This window comes from Xyrauchen texanus, chromosome 22 (assembly GCF_025860055.1).
Source record: "Xyrauchen texanus isolate HMW12.3.18 chromosome 22, RBS_HiC_50CHRs, whole genome shotgun sequence".
Taxonomy (NCBI): domain Eukaryota; kingdom Metazoa; phylum Chordata; class Actinopteri; order Cypriniformes; family Catostomidae; genus Xyrauchen; species Xyrauchen texanus.
Genome location: NC_068297.1, coordinates 13,307,020 through 13,328,809, shown reverse-complemented (window position 1 = coordinate 13,328,809; position 21,790 = coordinate 13,307,020). Strand labels below are relative to the sequence as shown.

The following is a 21,790-nucleotide window of genomic DNA, read 5'->3' as shown; positions in this document are numbered from 1 at the left end:
TTAGCAAAGAGAAATAATTACCTAGCTAATCAGAGTAATTAAAGGTAATGGTTGGTAATTCACATTTCGCAATATGGCCCATAGCACTTCTGTTTAATGAATGCTGCTTGCCAATATTTACTGCTAAAGGTTTTTAGCAGAAAGTCGATAATGTATCTGTGCTCCCACCAGAAATGGCAGCAATTATTTCACTCATTGAAGAAATCTGTTTCAGCAGACATGGAGCAACATACATCTGAATGCTGAATAAAAACTAGTTTGCTCTTTAAAAAAAGGTTAGTGTAATTTTAAAAACACAAGTACATATGATCTTAATGACTGTTTTAAATGAATCATCTTAAGTTCAGTTATAGGGCAGAGAGATCCGGGAAGAACCACAAATGACACACAGAGAGAGAAAAAAGCTGCATTAGGAAAGACAGAACCGAAAATGTAATTCTCTAAACATCACTTCCATCTTTTGCAGCAGTGGATGTGTATCTACAGAAATATGTTTTTCAGTAAAACAATACCTTCTCATTTCCATGTTTTTCTTTTCTAATTAATTACACTATTTATCTCTTTAATTTCAAGCTCCTCGTTATTACCTGAACTGACTGCCATTAGTTAGAAAGAAGAGGAGGCAGTGTGTAAAAGGCTGTTCTGCATCTCCTGATTTTTTTGGTCTTGCTTTTGAAGTCTGAGAGTGAAGCTACAATTTATAGGACAGCTGGTGCATTTCCCAGGTCAGGATGTGATGAGTATTTTGGAAAGAAGGTCCTTTTAAAGCAAAAGCACCAAAAGACACTCATAGTTGGACACAATCAGAATGCACAACATTTGTGTTTCAAATAGCAGCTATCCACCATTAACACTGAATACAGAACTGGTTCAACTGACTTTTTAGGTTTATATGAAACACATTTTGGGAAAGCATCTTTTGTGGTTGAAGATATGTTATTTGTCCGATCAAGATAATGGCCTTTTTCTTTATTTCTATAAGTAGTCTGTGTTTAATCATATTATTTGAGGCATAACAGAGGTTTATGGTAAAGCCCACTCTAAGGGTCATAGCAAAATTAATGAATCATACTCAGAACACTTATTTTATTTAAACAGTAAAACAATTATGAAGCACAAAATTATTTTCTTAAATAGCAAAATGAGAGTTCATTTAAAATGACAGCATAAAAACACATTTTACAACTTGCCCCCAATATATATGTAGCAAAGTTTGCATTTGTAAAAACAGCATTGTCCTCAAAACACATGTTTGTGCTAAAATCTTCATAATGCATGTATACATCTGTAGATTTATTCTGTTCATATGTTTACTGAAGACACAACAAATTATGATTATTAAATTTTAGTTTGCAGGCTAGAATAAAAATAAAATGTATCCTAATTTATGAGTTTTGAAATAGCTTAAAAACAACATCTCAAACCATTGCTAGAAAAACCAGCATTAATGCAATATGACTTTTGACCCTATTGTAATTACTGAGATATAGTCCTCAAAAGGATAGTTCACACAAAAAATGAAAATCTATCATCAATTACTTACCCTCGTGTTGTTACAACCCCAAATTACTTCAGTGTAACACAAAATTAAATGAAAGGCAGAATACTACCTCAGTCTCCATTCACTTTCATTGCATCATTGTCCTTACTTAGGATAAAAATGTAATTTAATTTTTAGGGTGAACGATACTTTTAAGTTAATGCATTCAAAAAGATGGAGAAAGTAGAATTTCTAAAATTATTTCATTCTCCATGCTCATTTATCTCTAATTTTTATATACAGAATTTTGATTTCTTTAACTTTTTAGCACACTGCAGGGTGATGTCAATGAACACAGATGTGATGTCACCCAAATAATTGAGGGTGGTAAAAGGGTGGGAAAGACAATACGAAAAATTAATTTTACATGGCTCTCTGAAATACTCAATTCTGATTGGTCAATGGCACCATCTAGCAGTCTGATATTTCTGAGTAACAACTGCACATCAACATATCAGATCGCTCATCCGGGTATTGCGAGCCATCTTTAATACTTCTCTGATCACTGTGCGATCTCTACAAGTAAGCTAATAAAATAATTACATTGCAAATCAATGTTTCATGTACATTTATTTATTTGGCAATAGTCTTGTGCCAGGTGGCAAAATACAGTCGGGCCAGTTCCATTTAGAATCTCACCTGCTGGAGCCTATTCCTTTTGCCAGCTTCTGTCTCCTGTATACTGGCCGGATGCCTGTTAACTCGCTCCACGATTCTGACCAGAGTTAAGACGGAATCGGCCCGAAGCTATAGGTGACAGCAAGCCAGAGCTAGCCCAAATTATGTAACTACTGTATGTACGGTTAATAAATGTTACCTTTTAAAACTGATATTCTGTAACCCGCACACACACACACACAAGACGAGACAGTCACAGTGTCGATGGGAAACTGCTTTATTCACAAAGCAAAGCAGGCAAAAGTACAAACAAGGGCAAATCCAAATGAGAATGGTCAGGGAAGCGTAGGGTCAAAAGCCGGGGAATCAATGTAGTGTAAAGGGGCAAATCCGGGAGAGAGTGGTCAACGAGAGCGGGAGGTCGAAGCCGGGAAAACAGTTAACAACTAGGGTGTAGGACTAGAGGGGACAAGCGGGATCAAAGACAGGGGAACAAGGGGAGCTGGCAAGCTAAGGGGTAAACCAGAGGAGTACAAAACTAGACGAGACTAGCGGGGGGCAAGGATACGGGAAACTAAACACAATAACCAACACCCGTGAAACGGATGTGCTGTGGTATTTATAGGGGAAGGTGCAGGTGTAAACAATGAAAGGTGATGAGACGAGTGCAGGTGAAACGAATAAAGGGGTGATTGAGACAGTGCAGGTGGTCATAATGTTCTGGCGATTGGGAGCGGGCATGTGAGCCCGCGGGGAGAGATTGTGTGCGAGCGGGAGAGCTCGAGGAATCAAAACGAGCGTGAACGCTCGCGGGCTCAGAACGAGCGTGCACGTTCGTGAGATCGGGGCGAACCGAAGGGGCGGGGTTCGTTACATATTCGGGCTAAAAGTTATCTTGCGTTTTAATTATTGTTTATAATACATAAATAATACATTTTTAAATCTCATTATAATAAATGGACAAGAACTCACTTGAAGTCATGAAGAACATTTATCAACAACATTTCACAAACAAAAGTGTTTTTTTATAAACAGCAATTAGGCCCATATACATATGCATGAAAGGCAATTTTTCAATGCACATTGTTTTAAAGAAGTAATCTCTAAATTGAGTAATAACTAAATTAATTCACTGAATTGAGTAATCTTATAAAGTACATATAATGACTTCAGAATATATGTGAAGTTTTTATACTTAAATGAGGAGTATGAACTTAAATGTAGTAGGTCTAAACAAAATGAATATGGTAAATGGTCTGACTTATATAGCGCCTTTTTAAGCTTAGCGGTATTCAAAGAACTTTACACTGTGTCTCATTCACCCATTCACACACACATTCACACACCAATGATGGCAGAGCTGTCATGCAAGGTGTTAGCCTGCCATTGGGAGCAACTTGAGGTTGAGTGTCTTGCCCAAGGACACTTCGGCATGTGGAGTCGTGTGGGCCAGGAATCGAACCACCAACCCTATGATTAGTGGACTAATGGACAACCTGCTCTGCCACCTGAGCCACATCTTCATCCCATGAATTCTTGGTTTAGGTGTTTTACTTTACTGTACCTGTAAATAGTACATAATAAAGTACAAGAAATGTATTAAAGCAACATGGTCTAACTGAACGCAGACTTAATTAAATCAAATATATTTAAAGGTAGGCTCATTTGTCATGTGTTGCCAACACCTCTATGTTGTTTGATAGACTATTCACAATGCAGAGTCCAACGATTTAACAATAAGTGGCTGAATCCAGCATAAGTCATTTTGAAATGTGTAACATCAAGTAAAATTGGTTCAGAAATGGTTCAGGTTCCAAGTAAATATATATCCATTCTCAGTCCATTCTTTCAACACATTCTCTCACCTTCTACCCTACTTGTACTTCTCTGAGCAATTTGAAACTTTGTATTGCAGCTCATGTTATTGCCTTAGGAGAAATTACTGTTGCTGTATTCCTTATTTGTAAGTCACCTTGGATAAAAATGTCTGCGAAATGAATAAATGTAAATGTAAGTAAACTAGCGTAACACTAACTGCTATCTCATATACTACACAAACTTGTAAATGTATAGTGCACTAACTTACAGAGTACAAAAATCCATCCGCCCAGTTCATCTTTAGCGATGGAGCTGCAAAAACCTCCCCATGATCCGCCACACAGCCTCCTCTGCTGAGATTCCCCTGATTATTTCAAATTACACATCCTGGAAGAAACAAAACAAAAAAAAAAATATGGTATTTAAATGTAAAGTCATGCTGACATTTACTGTCTTTAACTTACATTTACATAAATGTTCATAATTGACTAATTCAGTCAATGTAGACTGAGGATGAAGGGTTTGGTTTTCACAGGTGTCTGAAGATTAACGCCTGCCATTTCATCAGGGTCTTCAGTGATGATTTCTAGATGATAGAATATACAAACATGCACACAGCATCAGCCATGACATGACCCTGTTGTCTTTATCAATTTGTAACATAGTAGCAGTAATTTATGTGTCTCTACACGTAGAGTGAAAAGCAACAGAATAAAGTGAAAAAATTTGATACTGATAGTGTTGAAGTCAAGTCAGTTACCCTTCTTGTAAGCAGATTAGAGATTTTGTAGAAGATCTCTCTTGTTCTGAAACATACTAATTTGTCTGACATTATTTTTTGATAAGAATATACCGGACCTACTGAAAAAAGCTTTTTAATTAGTTACATTTGAGGTTATATCGAGAAAAAAAAATACTGTTTTCTAATACTTACCAGTAGAAAAACAAATACTCTTAAATTTTTCTGGCCTTTTATAGCTTAAAAAAAAAAACCATGGTATTAAAAAACACATGGTTTAAAACATGGTATTTACATGATTAAGACATAATGACATTTACAACTTGACTGGATGCTTCTTTCTTTTTTTCTCGAGTTCAGTCAGAGAATTTGAGGTTATTTAAAAAAATTACACATTAGCCTTGATGAAATATGAAGAATGACTGTGATACAGATGGCAGAATTTCTTTAATAAAAATAAACAATCAACCATTCATAGATTAAACATGTAAAATATCTTGTTTATTTGTTGTAGGTAAAGTAGAGGACAGAAATGACTCCATAAACTTTGACTTAAGTAAGCTAAGCTAACTGCTCGCTGCACTCTCACGTGTAAAGTTAAAGCACTTTTTGTCCCTTTAAGTGTCCCTTATTTTCTTTTCGATCCGATACCAAATACTTTTAAGCCAATATCGCTGATATCAATACCGATACCTCTATTAAATTGAATTTTTATGAATTCTTTGTTTACCCTTTTAAAATGAGTAAGTATAAGCCACATTTAAAACCATTTATCCATAGATATTATATGGTTACTAAAACCAAGTTATCATATGGATACTATTGTAATGCTGTAGTAAAACCATGGTTAATTTTATCAAAAACTTGCTTTCTGCCAAAACAAAAAAACAAAACCTGGTTACTACAGCTGTGGTTACTACAGTCATGGTTAATACAATATTACTACAGTAAATCCATGGTAGTTTTCATAAGGTTATCATTTATTAACAAGGATTCCAGATCATTATCAATGTTTTAACCACTCTGAATGTAAATAAATCTGTAAAAATGGTCACACAAGCACATTGTAATACATGTCATGTCTAGGTTTGTCATCACTTAGTGTGACTCCAGATGCTGTTTTTCTGTCATTACCTCAGGAAAGCACAGCTCCCTCTTTGAACGAGCGCTGTGACTGAAAGGGTGAGGGCTTTCTCTGACTGCTAGTGTATTTTAGCATTTCTGCATGGAAATGAAAATGAGCTGAAGTAAAAATTGTTCCGGTGCCATGCAACAATTTGCTAATATAATTATTTTTCTCCACTTAGAAGCTTCATGAGATGCATTAATATTCACGTTATCTAAATAATAAGATCACTAGGAAACCCCCCCCCAAAAACGTCAGAATTGATAATTTTATGTGAGGATCGATATTCTTGATACCACATCACATCAGTATGTCGGTATGATCCGGCCACCCCTACCTTTAAGAGCGTCTGCTATATAAATACAGCAAATGCGAACAGATGCTTACACAAGTTGTTTTCTTCTAAATTAGACAATTTTTATATGACTTATTAAATAATCCATTGTTTTGCCTGCCTCAAAATAACACAAACACATTGCAACCAAAGATCAATTCAAGCCAAATTCCAGAAGTGGCCTAGACCAAGTGGCATGATCAGGCCCAGTTGTGTTGATTCAGAATCGGCACAGTGCTTTAACGCTGTAACTAAAACACACGAAAGGTGACCGGCTGCAGGTATATTTCGACCTGGATCATACCTGCCATGTCGAGTCTTGAGCTGCAGGCTCGGGCTGATTACTACATGCTACCTGGGGTAATAGGCTGAATAATGTGCAGTCAGATGGTAATTTTCACAAAATAAACACCAACGGAACTCGGACACAAACTAACTTCAATGCAAAACAAATTTTATGTCCATATTTTTATTTCATTTGTTAGTAGCCATGTACATGGCTGGGGAGTAACGAAATACATGTAACTGGAATAAGTATTTAAAATACAAATATAAGTAACTGTATTTCACTACAGTTACAATTTAAATAATTGGTATTTAGAAAACAGATACATTCAAAAAGTATTTTTATTACTGAAGAGATTACTTTGCATTTTATTGTCATTTGTTTCATTTAATATTTAGTCCTTTCAGATGGAAAACATTTATACATATAAATGATGTGATCCAAAGTGCATTTGAACAGCTGTGAAACACTTTCTTATGATGTGTTACATTTATACGAGCAGACAGAGAAGTAAGTTTGAAGTAAGTAAAACAATATACATTCGATTTATTTTGTTTTAAAAACAACACTGCATAAGATATTTAGGTTTTTCAGAGAATGTATTTTTAACATGTGTATTTTGACTTACTGTACTGGCAGAGTTTTTATAGTCAAAACAAGTGAAAAAATCTACCAGTGCTGAAGAAGTAATCCAAAGTATTTAGAATATATTACTGACCTTGAGTTATTTAACTGAATATGCTGCAGATTACATTTTACAACATGTATTCTGTAATCTGTAGTGGAATACATTTCAAAAGTAACCCGTTGGAATGTTTTTTGGAGATATTCAAATCTGTAATTCAAAAAACATTAGAATTACTGGCTGAAAAGCTTAGGAAAAGTTTGAGATGTTTATGTCAGGAGTGAGAGAGGGAGAGTGAGAGCATTGATTATACTCTGTATTTGTTTAACTAATGTAATCCCCAGATTCAGCGTGTTTGTCTAGTAGCTGATCATTCGGCCGTGCCATGAATCAGAATGATGGAGGCACGGAGGAAAAGTTTAATATATCTGACACAGTCCAGGTCCTGCTTCAGTCACTCTGCTCACATTATTGATGGATCTTTCAGCTCTGACACTCTCTTTACAGTTACACGGATGACGAATGAGAAGAGAGAGGCGGTCAAACACACACGCACATGCCTCTATTTCTGTGCCGTTCAATGCCAGGAGCACTGGAGCTCAACACTGGCGTTGCATATTGATCGATCTTGGGCCTCTTTGATAATTTGATGCACGTCACATTTGACAACGTTATGCTGGGGGAGGTTGTATCTGGAGGGCTAATGAAACTGTTAAGCTATAGAAAATGGGAGGGGAGGTGTGGGATAGGGTTGGATAGATGCTGTTTTTCGGCTACATTAACCTTGCAAATATCAGTCAGAGATTCATAACGCGTGCGAGTGACGCTCACCCAATACACACTTGCGCTTGCACACGCCTCCCTCAAATCCTAATAACTTTGTCATTGTTGACATCAACATTAAACAGAAGCCAAAGCCATTAAAATTCCCTGCGCCTCAACAGAGAGTGCATTATTTTGTTGGTGTAGAAAATGAAACTCTTTAGCACTATGGCCTAGCGCTTATCTCGAATGCTGTTGTTGAGTGATCAGCCTTATAACAAATTAAAAAAATATATTTTGCTGATATATTATTCACAGTTTTTGAAAGGTAGGTAGTCTGTATTTTTTAGGCATCATCACATATCACATTTTTGTAATTGGCCTAGCAATCTCTTCAAGTAGGAATAGCTGCAGGACAGAAATCTCCAGCACACGTGCTGACAGTTCTAATGGGCCGACGAGGTCCATGCCAACTCTGTCAAAGGGAACCTCGATCGCCGGAAGTGGGCGCAGTGGTGCTTTTGGAGTGGCCAGCGGTTTCACCAGCTGATATTTGCGGCATTTAGCACACCACCAGCTTACATCCACACAAATGCCCGGCCAATAGAAATGGACCATGAGATGGATTTGTGTTTTCACTTGTCCCAAGTGACTTGCCATCGGACTATGATGAGCTGCTTGGAACAACATTTCCTGACGGCTCCTTAGTACTAATAACTGAGTTTTATCTTCTTTTGTCAACAACCGATCATTTAGAAATATGTATATATGAGTGCAATGCGTGGCTGAAGGCGCTGACCATCAGTTACTTTCACTTTTTCAAATGTGTATTTAAGAGTCTTGGCATCTACTACAGAGGAAAATCCCCAGTGGGAATTCCCCTAAGGGCTGGGGAAGCTCAGCCTCCCCCGTCAGCGCAATGCATACCCAACAAGTCCCACTATATGACTGGACCCATCCACACACAACCCTTTTAACAATTTTGGAAAAGCCGGGCAATTAGTACCCAAAATAAATGTATGGGTGAGGTGGGAACTAACAAATGCCTCAATGTTAAACTTTTGACCCCGAAATAGAATAGTGACGAGCACTGCAGGATAATTGTAAATATCCCCATGCACACACCTCACTTTCACCCGATTACTTGTATTCAGCCAAACATTGATGAATAGAGGTTTGGTTACACCCTGAATCCACCAATGATTGGTATGTTCCCCCCCAATACTCACAGGTATTTGGTATGTCCCAGCTCAATCGAGGGCAGCCTGTGGAGTGTCAGAGACCAGATCAACGTCCCCACCTCCATCACCAGGCATTGTTCATGTACATGACCCATCTCCCCTCAACTCCAACAGAACGGCCCGGCCCTCATACCCACAATAGTGGTGGAAGCTTCCCCCACCTGAGAGGAAGAATGGGTTGATTTGAGAAATAGGAATTGTCTGGGGGAATGGAATAGGAATTGTCCGGGGGAATGGAATAGGTTGGAAGGAAGGATTGGAAGGGGTGGGGAAGGGGTGGTGGAGGGATCACTGTTTAAGAGAGGGATGCCTATCCCACGGTATGCCGCTATATGGTCCTCTGCCAACTGTACTGCTTTATCCAGCAATGCCAGGCAGTGGCACTGGACCCACTCTACCAAACCTTTCGGAAGTTGGGAGATTAATTGCTCCAGCACCATGAGATCGATGATATGCCTGACATCGCTGGGCTCCTCAGCCAACACCCACCGCTGGCAGGTATCACGGAGCTGTTGAGCGAAGGCAAACGGGCGGTCGACTTCGCTCAGCGTCAGGGATCAGTTGGTTGGCCTCTGAACTGTGGCCAACCAACTGCAGGATGGCTTTCTTCAGTTAGGAGTACCTCAGGAGTTTGTCGACCGGGAGTTGTTGGGCTGCACGTTGGGCCTCCCCGGTCAGCCACATTTGGACTGCCCATTTTCCCCGCGGCTGTTCAAGCGCTTATGCCTTGTGCTCGAAGAGCTCCAGAAAGGCCTCCGGATCATCTTGCGTCCAGATCTTTGCAAGCAGCACATGGGGGTTCGCTGCTGCTGGGGTTGAGGCATGCGCCCCCTCCTGTTTTGCAACACCCGTCAGTCCTCCTCTTGGCATTGAAGGAGCGCCTCAAAGCTCTGTTGCTGCTTCGCCCACAGATCTATGAAGGCCTGGTGTTGAGCCTACTAGTGGATGCTGGTGAGTGTTCGGAAGACTTCCTCCACAGCAAAGATGACTCCATAGCAGCATACCTTTCTCATTATACTGTGTTTTGGCACAAGTGTAACAAAGGTTCGTATTTGGTTCAAAGGAGGAAGTGGAAGCCGGATATAACAGTCTACGCGAGTGTAAAGGGATCAATGGAAAGGAGGACGAGAACCGGCTTGACGATATAAATAATAGTTTAATGGTAAACTTAAAAGACAATATAAACACACATGACGGACATGTCCGCTAACGATCTCTGTAGGTGTGTAGGATCACGACCCGGCCCCGCCCTCCGCCCTGCCACAGCGAGTCAGAGTTTTATCATCAAAATATTAGAAACACGCTTTGCAGCTTCACACTGAAAACCAAAAGTCTGCTTCTTAGCATAAAGGATAAGACTGGTCTGCTTTTCAGTACAACATTCTACATGAAACACTCTGGTAGCAGACACATTATCTTTGGCCTGTATCTCTCTCTCCTCTCTCTCGGTCATCTTTTATCTGCCCCAAATCTAACTGTGCATATTGAAACTGTAATTATTAACAATTCATCTCAGGTGGATGTCCTTTCCGCTTTCTCTCTCCCCAGCCTCTCACTAAGTTCGGAAAACACTGTGATGCACCATGTTTGTTTGTGGGCAGGTGAGGTAGTCATGTAGCCTGTCACGTCATCGTTTGGCTCTCAAGTCAGTGGACAAGCACGGCTGGTTTATGAAAGTCTAAAGATTGCCCCGTCTGTGAATCAATGGAGTACAGGCTCGGCACGAGAACCATTGCCATTTCGGTTGAAAAGGGCCAACAAGGGTTAATGTTAGGGAACTGATTTGGGGCTCTCTATTATTTTGCTCTCTATACTTGGAGCTTCTGCCCCTTTGTGGAGCTCTGTTCTTGGGTAAATTGAAGAATACCTTATTCACAGCAGCCATATTTGAATTTTGATGGGAATGACAACGAGGCTGTGATGGATAGACTGTACAGACTCTTTAATGGGTTGTACAGTTGTAAAGTGTGGATTGTTCCATAGCTGAAACATTGAATAATATCTTTCCAAGAAATTTCAGTAGGCAAAGTTAGTTGTGGAAAATCAGATGTGATCTAGGAGCTTTTTGATAGCTTTATACAGTGCATGTCATTGATGAGACAGTAAGGCTATAGTTTTAATTTCTGTCAAAAATCAAAGGCTTAAATATACAAGGGAAGGAGCAACACCTGTGGAAACAATCAGGGGAAAACCAATCATAAAATGAAACTACAAAAGGACTACAAAAACAGGAAACAGGAACTAAACAAGAATTTCAACATAAAAGCACAAAAACAAAAGACAACAGGGAATATGTGACACAAAGTGCTGCATTAAAAAGTTTCAGTTGAATCAGAAAAATACTAGTCAAGACAGAGATTAGAGTGCAACAATAATTGTTTTATTTGTAATATTATTTTTATGAGTATATGGTCAAGTTCTCACAGAGCAGATGTGTCTTTAGATGCTTTTTAAAGACAGAGAGGGAGTCTGCAATTACAGTGAATTTATATAGAAATGTATTTTTTTATTTTATTTTTTTTTAGTAACATTAACCAGATAAATATTCAGTGAAGTAAAAATTTGACATCTAGCATTTTGGTACAAAATAACAGAATAGAAACAATTGTTTTATGGTGATTTCTAAAAACTGAGCCAAAATCTGTGGATGCTAATGCAAAGTAGCGATTACTTTGAGTTTAACCTTGGATTTACCAAACGAACAAATGAAGCATCAGGATGTGAAAATGTTAACCTCTATGCAGGTCAAGATAACGCAAAGGGTTAAAATGATGAACATGTTTTGAGTAATTTCTAATCTGTTAAAATAATTTTGTGTGTAGCAGAAAATGTGGAGAATAATTAATCTGAGGTATTTCCAATAAACCATCTGTTAAACAGCTAATAAGGTTTTGTTGAGATATAGTGATGTGATGCTTACAACTGCCCAGAGAGAGAGAGAGAGAGAGAGAGAGAGAGAGAGAGATATTAGTAGAACATTTCTTAACTTAACTGAACTCAGACACTCAATATTTAGCAGATCTAATCATATAACTGGTATTTATGTTCAATGTTCAGTTATTACACTGCCAGAATGTAAACTTTAAGATTTTATACCTTTATGAGATCATCTGAAAAGGGGTGATGACAGGAGAAACCATTTCCACATAGGAGGTATAGAGATTTTTGAGCACCACACCCTCAGAAACTTCGGTCACAGTATTCTTTATGTTCATAATGTCTTGTTATATGCTTATTTTATTTTATATTGTATAGTGTATATTGTAATTATAGTTTTTATTAATTACCTGGCACCTTATTTTAATGATATTTTTATTGTTAATTGTTACTGATTTTGTAATTGTTTTGTTGTCTTGTCATTATCTGTTTTATGTATTAATGCTTTGGCAATATTTTACGTAAACACAATCATACAAATAAAGTATTTTAAATTGAAACTGAATTTAGAGAGAGAGAGACTGGTGATGCTAGACACAAAAATCACTAAGATGTTTCACTCAGATCCCATAATTGGTTGAGAGGCTTCATTTCACTGCCTGATTTCCTGTCTTTTGACTGGTTTTAACAAGGCTTATGCTTTTAATAGAGCTCTGAGTACAGACTACTCTGGAGCTCCTCTCTTCCCTCACACAAAATATCTACCCATCCCTTCCTCCTTCTATTCTTCTCTTTTTTTTCCTGGATAAAAGAGCGGAGACATAAACCATCTTTTCCGCCATTCGCCGTTGAATACCTGAAAACCTTCTGCCACCCCTTATCATGCCAGGATCAGACACCAAACAGCGATTTTCCTCACCCAATCACTGCCTAGCAACATCAGAGAGTGAGAGAGGAAGCACATTGAAAGACATCCTCATGCTATGAATGCTTTACAGTTTTTTTTCTATCATAAATGAAAGCTGGGTAATGTAAGATACGCTTCTGCCTTTCACAGGCCAGTTTACTATCCCCCCCTTCACCCCTGAGATGACAGGCAGGTAAAGCGAGAGAAAGAGAGACAGAGAGAGGAAGAGAGTGAGAATAAAGCAGCCGACAAAATGGGACAGCAAATTACTACATTTCCTCCCTCCGAATGCTGCTTTCATTACCTGTGAAAATATATCAAAAGGTACTTCAGTCCGAAAGGTATTTTATACATTACTGTCCTCATAACTACTCTTAACCTTTAGGTAGAAATGCATTTTGGATGAATGCAGCTGTCGAGGCCTGGTGCTGCGATAATGAGACTTGGGCCTTATTTACAGCTGTCTGTCTGAAGGGGTAGACAGCCTGCAGCCTTACGCAGGGAGATGACTGCGTCCCTGGCTGCTGATATACATGCATCCTCAGCTCTTAAACAGAATGCAAGCAGCAAACAGAGCCATAATCAGGTGCTAAGGGGAATTTACTTGTGGAAAATGCTGTAAAACCATGAACTGCGATAGATAGTGTTATTTTTGGCAGATGACTGTTTTCTCTCATTGATTGCAACATTTCTGTTCACTTCTGCTACTAAAATCACCTCTGAAATTATTCAAGTGTAAATGAGGGTCAACGCAACGTGTTTGCGGCCTTGGTCCTATTCTGTCAGTGTTGCTCTGGCTTCAGCCTTCCTGTAGGGTTTACTACACATTGTTTATGATTATTACACTCAGATGATGTTAAATCACTGTTAAGGCTGAGTGCCAATAGCAATTACTCTTTCTCACTTGTTTTCTCTTTCTCCTTCAAGGTGTAAGGTGAAGCAGCAGCTCTTGTATGTGGGTATGTGTTTATGTAGCGTCTGTTGTTTTGTTTCTCTGTAGGTCTTAGAAATGCTCCTTTGGCCTTCTGTGTGGATACTCATTATGCCAGCATGGTGTTACATACTCATGTCGAGGCATGGTAATGAGGGTCTAGGGCTTTTATACTCAAGCCGAGCATCTTTGCCTGCCAGAGAACATAAACATAATTTCAGAGGGGTACAGGTGATAATCATAGAATCTGAAACCTCACATAGAAGGAAAAATACACTGTTATACCTAACTGTTTTGTGCAGCCATGCTTCTTCACATCCTTAAAGGAATTAGAAGTGAATATAATTAAAGTTCTGTCGTTATTTACTCATAACTGATACTCAAAGTTATCAATATGCAGGATTAAATATTGTTTTTTATTACATTACAGAATACATGCTTTATAAAATGTACTCCGCACACCAAGCTTACGTTTAAATTACGTTTCAAATCAGCAGTAAAATCTGACAACACTGGTATTGGGGACTAAACGGGTTCAAGGAACGATAACAAAAAACGTAGTTAATGAAATTTTTAGCAGAATGTAACTGAAAATCAGAACAAAGGGATTTTTAGTTGTTCCAGAGTGAAAACTTTTTTTAAATGCTGGTCGTGGTTATAACTGTTACAAGGAGGGAGGTCACAGGTGCAGGATCAAAAAGTATTTAACAAAATAAACAAAGTACAAATGAACAGGGTAAACACAGGGGCAAAAGAAACATCCATGATGGGGGAAAAACACAGGAACAGCGAAACAGCGAAAGCAAGAACAGCAAAAGCAGGAACCGCGAAAGCAGGAACAGCGAAAGCAGGAACGGCGAAAGTAGGAACAGCGAAAGCAGGAACAGCGAAACAGCGAAAGCAGGAACAGCAAAAGCAGGAACAGCGAAAGCAGGAACCGCGAAAGCAGGAACAGCGAAAGCAGGAACAACGAAAGCAGGAACAGCGAAAGCAGGAACAGCGAAAGCAGGAACCGCGAAAGCAGGAACAGCGAAACAGCGAAAGCAGGAACCGCGAAAGCAGGAACAGTGAAAGCAGGAACAGCGAAACAACAAAAGCAGGAACAGCGAAAGCAGGAACAACGAAAGCAGGAAGAGCGAAAGCAGGAACCACGGAAGCAAGAACAGCGAAAGCAGGAACAGCGAAAGTAGGAACAGCAAAAGCAGGAACTGCAAAAGCAGGAACAGCAAAAGCAGAAACAATGGCAACTAGTCACGAACAGGAGGCCAAAACACATACAACAACTGAACAGCTGAAAGTGATCAGAGCAGGGGATTATGGGAAGTGTAGTCCGGGAGGAACAGATGACAGTGGCAAAACACAGGGCAGACAACAGAGATTTCATTTTGTTCAGATTATATATTCATGAAATTTAAGGCCAAAGGTTTTATCACAGTACATTTTTTGAACAACATGCATAGCTAATCCAGGTACAAGGAAAACATTATTAGAGGTAAAAAGTTCATTTCGCAGATGTTTCAAGTCTTCACTGAATTATTGTTAGATATGATGCTTTAATACAGATTTGATGCTGCCAGATTTTGACACATAAGCAGATCTGTAATTAAAATTATACTTAACTGTTAATTAACTGCTTGTGATTTCTATGCCGACCCACCACGTGGGGAAAAAAAGTCTATATTCGCTTATTTGGTGAGGCAAGTTTCTAATATTGGACTTGTTTTTCCAGACCATGTTGCTTGTTTCTCTTTCGAGATGGCAACACCGCAAATGGTATTTCACCCACCCCTTAGCGCCGAGTAGTCATTTTTTAAATAATGTTATTAACTGTTCTTTTATTTTGTTCTTACCAGTAACCTTTAGGAAAGGAGGCCGCGGAACTTCTAAACCAGAATTAAATAGCTGTGTTTGCTCAGCACGAACCGAAATTAATTTTCTATTTTTTTTTAATCCCTGACTGGTATTTTTTTTTTTTTTTACCTCATATTATGAGAAAAAGCACAATTATCCCAGCTTGTATCGCTAATACGCATGCGCGTCCTCGAGTTGATTAACAGGTGATGTCTTTATCAGTGAGAGAGAGAGAGAGAGAGAGAGAGAGAGAGAGAGAGAGAGAGAGAGAGAAAATATTATCTGACTTGGATTTTCTTGATAGATTTCAAACAGCACTTTAATTTAGCATAAAGCTAAATGTTCACATGACAATTTACACAAGATTAACTATTTCTGCTATATATATATTATTTTTAGTTATCTACACAATGCTAAAGGCTACATTGGTAAGACTTTCTCTTATAAACATCCTTTATGTAAAAAAAAAAAAGAAAATAGTAAACTATTTATCCAATATATATATATATATACTGTATATATTGGATTCATGTTCCTTCTGTCAAAGTTTTGTCTTTTTTAAGCCGTAGAAACGTGCTGCAGTTTCTCAATTAAGCTCCCTAGAGGATGTTCTTCAATTACATCATATCAACCATTTTACTCATAACAGTGTGAAGGTGCCCCAATGATATAAATTGTAACTGTAATGGAATACAGTTACTAATAATTTTTTATATTTTAGATTCAATGCAACAGTCAAAGACGTCCATCAGTGTGTATTAACAGTATAGCCAGAACTCGTTCGGTTGAAGTTTGGGTCCAGTTGAAGAACTTTTTGCATGTGTAGAATAACTGAATGGTTATTTTGGTGTAATCAAATATGGCGACTATTCATTGATAAAATCAAACCTCATTAGTATTTATTGCGTCTTTCTTAACAAACGTACGATATGACGTCATGATGTTTGGTCACAAGACCTAAAGAGAACCAAAATGATTCCATAGAACAAATAAAGTCTGACAGGTTTGGAGTGACATTAGGGAAGCATTAAAGTAAATAATTGCCAAATTTTCATTTTTAAGTGAAAGATTCCTTTAACAGGTTCAGGCAGAATTGTTGATAATATGTTCATCAAGTTCTGTGAATATTCCAATAATAGCAAAGCTTAATGATGTCATAATGGGTTACACTCATAAAGATTAGTGATGGCAAAAATGGCCTGCTCAATATCCCATTGTGTGCAGAGGACAATGAGCTACATGTGCTGAAGGTAGATGAAGTCTTTGCTTTTTGCCCGATCAAAGCTTGTCAAAAGAAGGAACTCATTGTGCTGGCTACAACTGACAAAATAAGTGAAGCCGGTAAAAAAAGAGGCCAGCTTTGTTATGTGAACCATTTAGTGACACCCTCCAAACCAAGCCACTCTAGACTCCCTCTAGCCGATTATTTTCAGCTGTGGAACAAAGATGGGTGCTATTAAAGACTGTTAATTAAATCCAGCGCCTGTCTAATGCTTTTACACCTACACTCAGTGGGCTCTCTTTTTATCCTATTCAGATAACTCCGCACCATTTCCTTCTCTCTGCAGTCTTTAGAAAAGGGCAAGTCACAATGAATGTTAACATGAATGAAAGGCCCCGCAGCAACGTTAATGGTGATTTTAGCCCATAGAGTGCTACGCTAATGGTTAGCGCTAATTACAGCAGTATCGTGGGCCATCAAAAAAGAGAGGGATCAATATGTAACACAAGAGTAACTTTCGTATGTGTGGTTTAGGGCTACATCACCTTCAAACAACAAAATATCATTATGTGAGAGTGTGTGGAACCAAGAGCTTTGTTCAATCAGTCTGTGCTAATAGTTATCTAAACTACGATATGATGTGCCGGTAATAGATAGTTCATAGTTCAATTAGCACTATATAAATAATTTTGTAGCATTGATGAAATTGGGCAGGAGATTTTCATTTCCCAGCATGCTTTGCAGGTGACTGGGTGGGGTGAACAAATGTTGAAACTAAGTTTCATGGATTTTTGAGTAAGATAAGTATAGGAGGAGATTTGTTCACGTTTAATGTTAAGTTATATTGGCATTTAAAAATATTTTTTTGTTAGGCTGGATTGGAGTTACCATTCTGGTGAAGATTGGCACTTGTTCTTAAGTTGAGGATGGACTCTCACGTTTGATGATGTTTGATATGGGTGCTGCTTAGTTCTTTAAGCAGTTGCTGTCAAAATTATGTGTGCAACAGTTTCAGTGTTGTTACACCTGTTCACCTGGTATATAAAGTCATACTACCAAGTCGTTCTATCTCTTTCTGTAAGATTAAGAATATTGATTTATCAGCATTTTCTAAAGTACAGATGAGCTATCTAGTCTGGATGACCTGGTTCTTCACCATAATGATCGATTACAGAATATTTTGGATGCTATAAATCCTGTGAGAACACGGACTGTCATTCGTTCATGCTGATCCCTGGTTTAATCAAGAATTACATAGATTAAAAGCAAAAGTTCGATGACTGGAACGTTAGCATGTAAAGACTGGTCTTACTGTGCATAAGGACATGTATTATAATCACATCAGACAGTATAAGGAAGCCCTTTCCAAGGCAAAATCAAAATATTATGCTGATTTAATTAATGCAGAAGAGGGCAATACAAGAACATTGTTCTCCACAGTGAATAATATTGTAATACCACCTGATTTTATATCATCACACCTGCACTCTGCTGTTTTATGTGATACTTTTATGACTCATTTTATCGATACAATCGAAAACATTCACCAACAACTGATGACACAAAATGATGGGGCATGTAGTGCATTTTATTCTATTCAATTAGATTCTTCTTTAATTACTCTCTCTAGTTTCTATCTGCCTACTATGAGATAACTAAGCGTGATCAAAAATTTAAATCTATTACTTGTCAGTTAGATCCCATTTGGTCAAGTTTTGCTTACCGTCTTTGTTACTGCTAATAACTCAAATGATATATTCTTCTCTTATTACTGCTACTATTCCTTCATCTCATAAAGTAGCAGCTATTACCCCTATACATAAGGTGCAGATCATAATAACACAGAAAATGTCCTATTTCTAATGTTCCTTTCCTTTCCAAATTGTTATAAAAAATAGTTGCTCATCTTGTAGATAATAACTTATATGAACTATTTCAGTTTGACTATCACCCATTTCACAGCACAGAGACTGCACTAATTAGAGTTACTAATGATCTATTGATGGCTGCAGATTCTGGACTTCTATCAATAATTGTTTTTCTTGATTTAAGTGCTACTTTTTATACAGTTTCACATAGAATCCTACTGGATAGATTGGCTTCCATTGGTCTTACTGGAATTCCTTTTACTTGGTTTAGATCATATCTATCGGGTCAAACAAAGTTTGTTCAAATTAAACGTTTTAGATCATGGACCTCAAAGATTATTACCTGTGTGCCTCAGGGCTCAGTCTTGGGCCCTCTTTTGTTTATTATTTACCTTTTACCTTTAGAATATATTTTATGTAAATTTGAAATAAATGTCAATTTTTATGCTGATGACACCTAGCTGTATTTGTTTTCTAAGCCAAATTCAATTATACAGCCTATGCCACTATTGGCCTGTTTAACAGAAATTAAATCATGGTTAACCTGTAATTTACTTAAACTTAACAGTGACAAAACTGAGATCCTACAAATGGGCACCAAATCTAAATTGAAAAATTCTGACAACTTATCACTGACTATCGAAAATTCTGTTGTTTTTCCATCAGTTCATGTGCAGAGTCTGGGTATCATATTAGATAATACTTTAACATTTGAAGCACACATAAATAACATTCGGTCAGTGTACTATCATTTACATAACATACTGTAAATCACCTTCGACCATCTCTAACGGCTAATGGCACTGCTGTTCTTGTACATGCATCAGTCACATCTGGTGTAGACTATTGCAATTCTCTTCTTAGCGGTGTCCCACAAAAACTTCTGTACAAACTTCAAATGGTCCAAAATTCTGCAGCTCGGATCATTATGCGAACACCTTCGTTAGAGCACATTTCTCCGGTAGTCCAAAAACTTCACTGGTTGCCAGTCAAATACTGGTTAGAATTTAAGATTTTACTTTTTACTTTAAAGGCTCTTCATAATTTAGCCCCTTCATATCTATATGATCTTCATGTTTGCTCACCAAACCGATCCCTTAGATCTTCTACTTCCTTTACTCTTACTGTACCCTCTATATGTTTGACTACTATGGGGTCTAGAGCTTTTAGTTTTACTGCTCCTTGTCTCTTCCACAAGATGTACGAAATAGCCCTATTCTGCCAACATTTAAATCACATCTCAAAACTAATTATTTTAGATTATCGTATTTATATTATCATGTTAGATAATTTAATGTAATTATTGATTACATGTAAACATTAAACATATACATGTTTAATGTACAAGTAAGTTGTCCTTGAGTGTCATGAAAGGCTCCAACTAATTAAATGTATTATTATCATATACTAATGGTTAATAAAATGTATTTAATTGGACACATTTAATACAGTTAATTAGATATTAAATAGTTGGTCTGACAAAATTAATTTAAGTTTGTACAACTAGAACAAATGAGTTTCTTTTCTTTTCTCATTTGAAATAATTCTTTTCTGTTGGAAAAATAAAATGTAATTGGACAGTGGAAAATATTTTTTTTTACATTTAATTAAGTTCAGTGAACCTCTTTTTTTTTAGTGTACACTAACCTGCAAACTCATCAGCGTCACTTTGTTCATTCTTGTAGAAGTACAGAAACCATTATAACTTTTGAGCGTATCAATAAATCAGTCAATAAGTACTTTATTGCCAAACAACATAGTTGTCTGGGATTTTTCCCGGTAAGCTCACAATAATAATAACATACATAAAGAGAAAAATCAAACAAACAAACAAACAAAAAAAAAAACAGAGAATATCATTATAAGTGCAATAGCAAATCAACATCAAGCACCACTGTGTACAACATAAGAAAACAGCCCATCATTGCATGGTATAAGGTACAGATGTGTCCTGGAGGAAATAAGAACATGAAAAATCCTTCACTAAGTTCTATTTAGGAAGTGTGTGGCTTAGCTTTAATTGCCAAGGAGTTAACAGGCACTTAGCAGGATGTGTAGGATCTTTAAAGATTTTCATTCCTTTACTTGGCATACGTGACAAATAAATATCAGAAATGGCAGGAAGATCATGACCAATCATTTTTGAGGCAGATCGTACTATGCCACCGATCTGCCTTCTCTGCTGAACTGTGGAGTTGCCAAACCACACTGTGATAGAGAAAGTTAATACGCTTTCTGTAACTGCTCTATAAAAATTGGACATACCGTCTTTTGATACACTGAACATTTTTAGCTGTCTTAAAAAGAAAAGTCTTTGATGGGCTTTTTTGATTGGTTATAATTTTGTTAGGTTATCATCCCATTTCAGAGATAATGACTAGATTCACAACACTGGACTGCCACCTGCACCGCATCAGCGCATCCTGTGTGCAATACCTGTGCCTTGTTCAACTGGCAATGGAATGTGGCTTGACATTTATCATTAGGTGTGTGACCAGCTTAAAGAGATAGTTCTTAAACTCGACGTTGTGTCGAATGAAGCGACACTAGGGGTCCTTATTCAATCACGCCATGCACTGAACCATGTACGTGAGCTGCTGATGCAGGTGCAGGCAGGCAGTTGCCTGCCAAAGCAGCAGGCTGCATCAGACTGCACGTACCCTTCCCCAACGTCCCATTAAAACGTCATAAACTTTTTAGGTTTCTGGCATCCCAGAAGGGGGGAACAACCGACGTGCCAAGCATGGGAGCAGGCCATTCCAGCCGCACTTTTTCTCTCTCTATGTTTCTCGCATAGATTTAAAGCGGCTGGGGCCATTTAACGCTATAACACGCATTGGGGAAGGCGTTCTTTTACAACTCCTATTCTTTCAGGGGGAAAAGACCCTGCGGAGACCACATCCTGCCCAGGCTGGGGGAGGTTAAGTGTGGCGAATACATCACATGGGTTTTCAGGCCACATGTGGAAGTGGCACGGTAATAGATCCTACCTAGCGAGGGAAGAGTTGCTACAAACACAGCATCCGGGGGGCAAAGGGGACTGCC

The 21,790-nt window shown here is 38.0% G+C and overlaps 1 long non-coding RNA gene across 1 annotated transcript in view; it reads right to left on the bottom strand.

Annotated features, from left to right (window-relative positions):
• Nucleotides 1-2,424: 2,424 nt before the first annotated feature.
• The window catches only part of LOC127662837 (uncharacterized), a 38,747-nt gene continuing 19,381 nt past the window's right edge, over nucleotides 2,425-21,790 (bottom strand). The window contains exons 3-4 of the long non-coding RNA XR_007972924.1: nucleotides 4,245-4,363; nucleotides 2,425-3,722 (exon numbers count right to left, since the gene is read on the bottom strand). This is a non-coding gene — a long non-coding RNA (uncharacterized LOC127662837). The remainder of the gene's footprint in view (nucleotides 3,723-4,244; nucleotides 4,364-21,790) is intronic.